The sequence below is a fragment of the Mustela nigripes genome, chromosome 10 (assembly GCF_022355385.1).
Source record: "Mustela nigripes isolate SB6536 chromosome 10, MUSNIG.SB6536, whole genome shotgun sequence".
Taxonomy (NCBI): domain Eukaryota; kingdom Metazoa; phylum Chordata; class Mammalia; order Carnivora; family Mustelidae; genus Mustela; species Mustela nigripes.
The window spans coordinates 1,421,385-1,428,348 of record NC_081566.1 but is presented as its reverse complement, the minus strand read 5'-3'; the positions used below and the strand labels follow the sequence as shown (position 1 = coordinate 1,428,348).

The 6,964-nt window shown below is 40.7% G+C and overlaps 1 protein-coding gene across 1 annotated transcript in view; it reads left to right on the top strand.

The window, feature by feature from the left end:
* NME7 (NME/NM23 family member 7) overlaps positions 1-6,964 on the top strand; it is a 239,523-nt gene that overhangs the window by 109,554 nt on the left and 123,005 nt on the right. The window lies entirely within an intron of this gene.

Genomic DNA, 6,964 nt, shown 5'->3' with positions numbered 1-6,964 from the left:
TTAACGTGAGACAGGAATCCATCAGAATCCTAGAGGAGAACATAGGCAGTAATCTCTTCGATATCAGCCACAGCAACTTCTTTCAAGATATGTCTCCAAAGGCAAAGGAAACAAAAGTGAAAATGAACTTTTGGGACTTCATCAAGATCAAAAGCTTCTGCATAGCAAAGGAAACAGTCAAGAAAACAAAGAGGCAACCCACAGAATGGGAGAAGATATTTGCAAATGACAGTACGGACAAAAGGCTGATATCCAGGATCTCTAAAGAACTTTTCAAACTTAACACACACAAAACAGCTAATCATGTCAAAAAATGGGCAGAAGACATGAACAGACACTTCTCCGATGAAGACATACAAATGGCTAACAGACATATGAAAAAATGTTCATAATCACTAGCCATCAGGGGGATTCAAATTAAAACCACATTGAGATACCACCTTATACCAGTTAGAATGGCCAAAATTAGCAAAACCGGAAACAATGTGTGTTGGAGAGGATGTGGAGAAAGGGGAACCCTCTTACACGGTTGGTGGGAATGCAAGTTGGTGCAGCCACTTTGGAGAGCAGTGTGGAGATTCCTTAAGAAATTAAAAATAGAGCTTCCCTATGACCCTGCAATTGCACTACTGGGTATTTACCCCAAAGATACAGATGTAGTGGAAAGAAGGGCCATCTCTACCCCAATATTTATAGCAGCAATGGCCACAGTCGCCAAACTGTGGAAAGAACCAAGATGCCCTTCAGCGGACGAATGGACAAGGAAGATGTGGTCCATATACACTATGGAGTATTATGCCTCCATCAGAAAGGATGAATACCCAACTTTTGTATCAAACATGGACGGGACTGGAAGAGATTATGCTGAATGAAATAAGTCAAGCAGAGAGAGTCAGTTACCATATGGTTTCACTTATTTGTGGAGCATAACAAATATCATGGAGGACATGGGGAGATGGAGAGGAGAAGGGAGTCAAGGGAAATTGGAAGGGGAGATGAACCACGAGAGACTATGGACTCTGAAAAACAACCTGAGGGATTTGAAGGGGTGGGGGGTGGAACGTTGGGGGAGCCAGGTGGTGGGCATTATGGAGGGCATGTATTGCATGGAGCACTGGTTGTGGTGTATAAATAATGACTTCTGTTATGTGGAAAAGAAAGAAAAAAACAGAGAAAAAAAACAAAAAGAAAATCATTGACTATAAAAAAAATAAGTAAACAAGATATTGTCTCTAGCCTCACTGTAAAGTATGAAAGAAGCAGATTATTATATTTGTATGTCCTTCCTCCCCTCTCCACAGTCCCAGGATCTCAGGCCTAGGCCTCCTCTTGCTGAACAAATTCTGTAATCAGATCTGGTAAATTCAGTCACACTGAGATGCAAATTACTGATCAGAATTAATATATAATCACTTCCTAGGCTTTTTCATTTCCTTTTTCTCTTTTAACTGAATGCATTATGTAAAAGAAAAATAGTTCCAATTTTGGACTTATAGGTCCCAGGAAGGTGACTGGGGAAAGAGAAACTGACAGAAGAAGGGACTTCTTAGTTCCCTCCCATCATTCATTCATCCAGAAGTATTTGTGTACCTACTATGTACCAGGCACTATGCTAGGTACTAGGGATATACCAGTGAACAGAACAAGTGGGGTGTGTGTGTTTGTGTGTGTTAGAGAATTTCCTCATAGAGTATCAAGCTTACATTCTACTTAGAGAAAGACAATTAATGAAAAAAATAGAATGCATAGTATTTCCTGTAGTATGGAGAAACATGAAAGAAGGAAAGGGGGGTTGGAGTTAAGGAAATATGTGTGTGTGTGTGTGTGTGTGTGTATACAATGACATGTGTGTATATATATATATTTCTATTTTAAATTGGAGTCATCAGCACAGGTGGCCTCACCGAGACAGTGGTATTTAAGAAAAGGATTAAAGGAATAAAAAATAAGCCATGTGACTTTCCAGAGGAAGGGTGTCATAAGAGGAGCAAACAGACAATGGGAAAGAAGCGTGATTGACATAATCCAGAAACCCGTAGGAATGAGCAAGATGGGCATAAGATCAGAGGGAAGGGGGCTGGGACAGATCTTGTAGACCCTTATAATGACTTTAAGCTCTGCACTGTGTGAAACTCTAAGATTTTGAAGAGTTTGAGCAGAATGGTGACATAATTAGACTTTTAAAAGATTCATTGTGACTGTTGTGTTAAGATTAGTCTAAAGGGTCTACAAGAGACTCATTTTGAACGTAAAGATACATTCGGACTGAAAGTGAAGGGATGGAGGACAATTTTTCATGTCAGCATACCTCAAAAGAAAGATGGAGTAGGAATTCTCATATCAGATAAACTAGATTTGAAGCTAAAGACTATAGTAAGAGATACAGAAGGACACTGTATAATTCTTTTTTTAAAGATTATATTTATTTATTTGACAGAGATCACAAGTAGGCAGAGAGAGAGGAGGAAGCGGGCTCCCTGCTAAGCAGAGAGCCCAATATGGGGCTCGATCCCTCACCCTGGAATCATGACCTGAGCCAAAGGCAGAGGCCTCAACCCACTGAGTCACCAAGGTGTCCCCACTATATCATTCTTAAAGGGTCTGTCCAACAAGAAGATCTAACAATTGTAAATATTTATGCCCCCAACATGGGAGCAGCCAACTACATAAGCCAACTGATAACCGAAATAAAAAATCATATTGAGGGAGGAGTCAAGATGGCGGAGAAGTAGCAAGCTGAGACTGCTTTAGCTAGCCAGAGATCAGCTAGATAGCTTATCTAAAGATTGCAAACACCTGAAAACCCATCGGCAGATCGAAGAGAAGAAGAACAGCAATTCTGGAAACAGAAAAACAACCACTTTCTGAAAGGTAGGACCGGCGGAGAAGTGAATCCAAAGCGACGGGAAGATAGACCCCGGGGGGAGGGGCCGGCTCCCGGCAAGCGGCGGAGCAACCGCGCACAAAATCAGGACTTTTAAAAGTCTGTTCCGCTGAGGGACATCGCTCCAGAGGCTAAACCGGGGCGAAGCCCACGCGGGGTCAGCGTGGCCTCAGGTCCCGCAGGGTCACAGAAGGATCGGGGGTGTCTGAGTGTCGCAGAGCTTGCGGGTATAGGAACGGGAAAGCCGGCTACAGAGACAGAGCCGACAGTAAGCTCGCAGCTCCGTGTTACCTTGAACCGGTCGCAGGCTCGGTGAGCTCGGAGCGCGGCCGGAGGTCAGGCAGACGGGAGTAACTGGGCGCTGTTCTCTGAGGGCGCACTGAGGAGTGGGGCCCTGGGCTCTCGGCTCCTCCGGGCCGGAGACCAGGAGGCCGCCATTTGTATTCCCGTCCTCTGGAACTCTACGGAAAGCGCTCAGGGAACAAAAGCTCCTGAAAGCAAACCCGAGCGGATTACTCACCCCGGCCCCGGGTAAGGGTGGTGTAATTCCGCCTGGGGCAAAGACACTTGAGAATCACTACAACAGGCCCCTCCCCCAGAAGATCAACAAGAAATCCAGCCGAGACCAAGTTCACCTACCAAGGAGTGCGGTTTCAATACCAAGGAGAGCAGCAGAATTCCAGAGGAGGAGAAAGCCAAGCACAGAACTCATGGCTTTTTTCCTGTGATTTTTTTTAGTCTTGCAGTTAATTTAATTTTTTCTTTTTCATTTTTTTTTTCTCGCCTTCGGGTAAAATTTTTTTTTTTTAACTGTTACCTTTTTCTTTTTTAACGATTTTTTACTAGTTTATCTAATATATAAATATATTTTTTTTTTTTTTTACATTTTTCTTAGGTGTTTTCTTTTTTTAAAAAATTCTTTTCTTTTCTTTTCTTTTTTCTTTTTCTTTTCTTTTTGTTTGTTTTTTTTTTTTCTTTCTTCCTTTTTGAACCTCTTTTTATCCCCTTTCTCCCCACTCACGATTTTGGATCTCTTCTAATTTGGTTAAAGCATATTTTCCTGGGGTTGTTGCCACCCTTTTAGTATTTTACTTGCCCCTTCATTTACTCTTATCTGGACAAAATGACAAGACGTAAAAATTCAACACAAAAAAAAGAACAAGAGGCAGTACCGAAGGCTAGGGACCTAATCAATACAGACATCGGTAATATGTCAGATCTAGAGTTCAGAATGACAATTCTCAAGGTTCTAGCCGGGCTCGAAAAAGGCATGGAAGATATTAGAGAAACCCTCTCGAGAGATATAAAAGCCCTTTCTGGAGAAATAAAAGAACTAAAATCTAACCAAGGTGAAATCAAAAAAGCTATTAATGAGGTGCAATCAAAAATGGAGGCTCTAACTGCTAGGATCAATGAGGCAGAAGAAAGAATTAGTGATATAGAAGACCAAATGACAGAGAATAAAGAAGCTGAGCAAAAGAGGGACAAACAGCTACTGGACCACGAGGGGAGAATTCGAGAGATAAGTGACACCATAAGACGAAACAACATTAGAATAATTGGGATTCCAGAAGAAGAAGAAAGTGAGAGGGGAGCAGAAGGTATCCTGGAGAGAATTATTGGGGAGAATTTCCCCAATATGGCAAAGGGAACGAGCATCAAAATTCAGGAGGTTCAGAGAATGCCCCTCAAAATCAATAAGAATAGGCCCACACCCCGTCACCTAATAGTAAAATTTACAAGTCTCAATGACAAAGAGAAAATCCTGAAAGCAGCCCGGGAAAAGAAGTCTGTAACATACAATGGTAAAAATATTAGATTGGCAGCTGACTTATCCACAGAGACCTGGCAGGCCAGAAAGAGCTGGCATGATATTTTCAGAGCACTAAACGAGAAAAACATGCAGCCAAGAATACTATATCCAGCTAGGCTATCATTGAAAATAGAAGGAGAGATTAAAAGCTTCCAGGACAAACAACAACTGAAAGAATTTGCAAATACCAAACCAGCTCTACAGGAAATCTTGAAAGGGGTCCTCTAAGCAAAGAGAGAGCCTACAAGTGGTAGATCAGAAAGGAACAGAGACCATATACAGTAACAGTCACCTTACAGGCAATACAATGGCACTAAATTCATATTTCTCAATAGTTACCCTGAATGTGAATGGGCTAAATGCCCCTGTCAAAAGACACAGGGTATCAGAATGGATAAAAAAACAAAACCCATCTATATGTTGCCTCCAAGAAACACATTTTAAGCCCGAAGACACCTCCAGATTTAAAGTGAGGGGGTGGAAAAGAATTTACCATGCTAATGGACATCAGAAGAAAGCAGGAGTGGCAATCCTTATATCAGATCAATTAGATTTTAAGCCAAAGACTATAATAAGAGATGAGGAAGGACACTATATCATACTCAAAGGGTCTGTCCAACAAGAAGATTTAACAATTTTAAATATCTATGCCCCCAATGTGGGAGCAGCCAACTATATAAACCAATTAATAACAAAATCAAAGAAACACATCAACAATAATACAATGATAGTAGGGGACTTTAACACTCCCCTCACTGAAATGGACAGGTCATCCAAGCAAAAGATCAGCAAGGAAATAAAGGCCTTAAATGACACACTGGACCAGATGGACATCACAGATATATTCAGAATATTTCATCCCAAAGCAACAGAATACACATTCTTCTCTAGTGCACATGGAACATTCTCCAGAATAGATCACATCCTCGGTCCTAAATCAGGACTCAACCGGTATCAAAAGATTGGGATCATTCCCTGCATATTTTCAGACCACAATGCTCTAAAGCTAGAACTCAACCACAAAAGGAAGTTTGGAAAGAACCCAAATACATGGAGACTAAACAGTATCCTTCTAAAGAATGAATGGGTCAACCGGGAAATTAAAGAAGAATTGAAAAAAATCATGGAAACAAATGATAATGAAAATACAACGGTTCAAAATCTGTGGGACACAACAAAGGCAGTCCTGAGAGGAAAATATATAGCGGTACAAGCCTTTCTCAAGAAACAAGAAAGGTCTCAGGTACACAACCTAACCCTACACCTAAAGGAGCTGGAGAAAGAACAAGAAAGAAACCCTAAGCCCAGCAGGAGAAGAGAAATCATAAAGATCAGAGCAGAAATCAATGAAATAGAAACCAAAAAAACAATAGAACAAATCAACGAAACTAGGAGCTGGTTCTTTGAAAGAATTAATAAAATTGATAAACCCCTGGCCCAACTTATCAAAAAGAAAAGAGAAAGGACCCAAATAAATAAAATCATGAATGAAAGAGGAGAGATCACAACTAACACCAAAGAAATACAAACTATTATAAGAACATACTATGAGCAACTCCACGCCAATAAATTTGACAATCTGGAAGAAATGGATGCATTCCTAGAAACATATAAACTACCACAACTGAACCAGGAAGAAATAGAAAGCCTGAACAGACCCATAACCAGTAAGGAGATTGAAACAGTCATTAAAAATCTCCAAACAAACAAGAGCCCAGGGCCAGACGGCTTCCCGGGGGAATTCTACCAAACATTTAAAGAAGAACTAATTCCTATTCTCCTGAAACTGTTCCAAAAAATAGAAATGGAAGGAAAACTTCCAAACTCATTTTATGAGGCCAGCATCACCTTGATCCCAAAACCAGACAAGGATCCCACCAAAAAAGAGAGCTATAGACCAATATCCTTGATGAACACAGATGCGAAAATACTCAACAAAATACTTGCCAATAGGATTCAACAGTATATTAAAAAGATTATTCACCACGACCAAGTGGGATTTATTCCAGGGCTGCAAGGTTGGTTCAACATCCGCAAATCAGTCAATGTGATACAACACATCAATAAAAGAAAGAACAAGAACCATATGATACTCTCAATAGATGCTGAAAAAGCATTTGACAAAGTACAACATCCCTTCCTGATCAAAACTCTTCAAAGTGTAGGGATAGAGGGCACATACCTCAATATCATCAAAGCCATCTATGAAAAACCCACCGCAAATATCATTCTCAATGGAGAAAAACTGAAAGCTTTTCCGCTAAGGT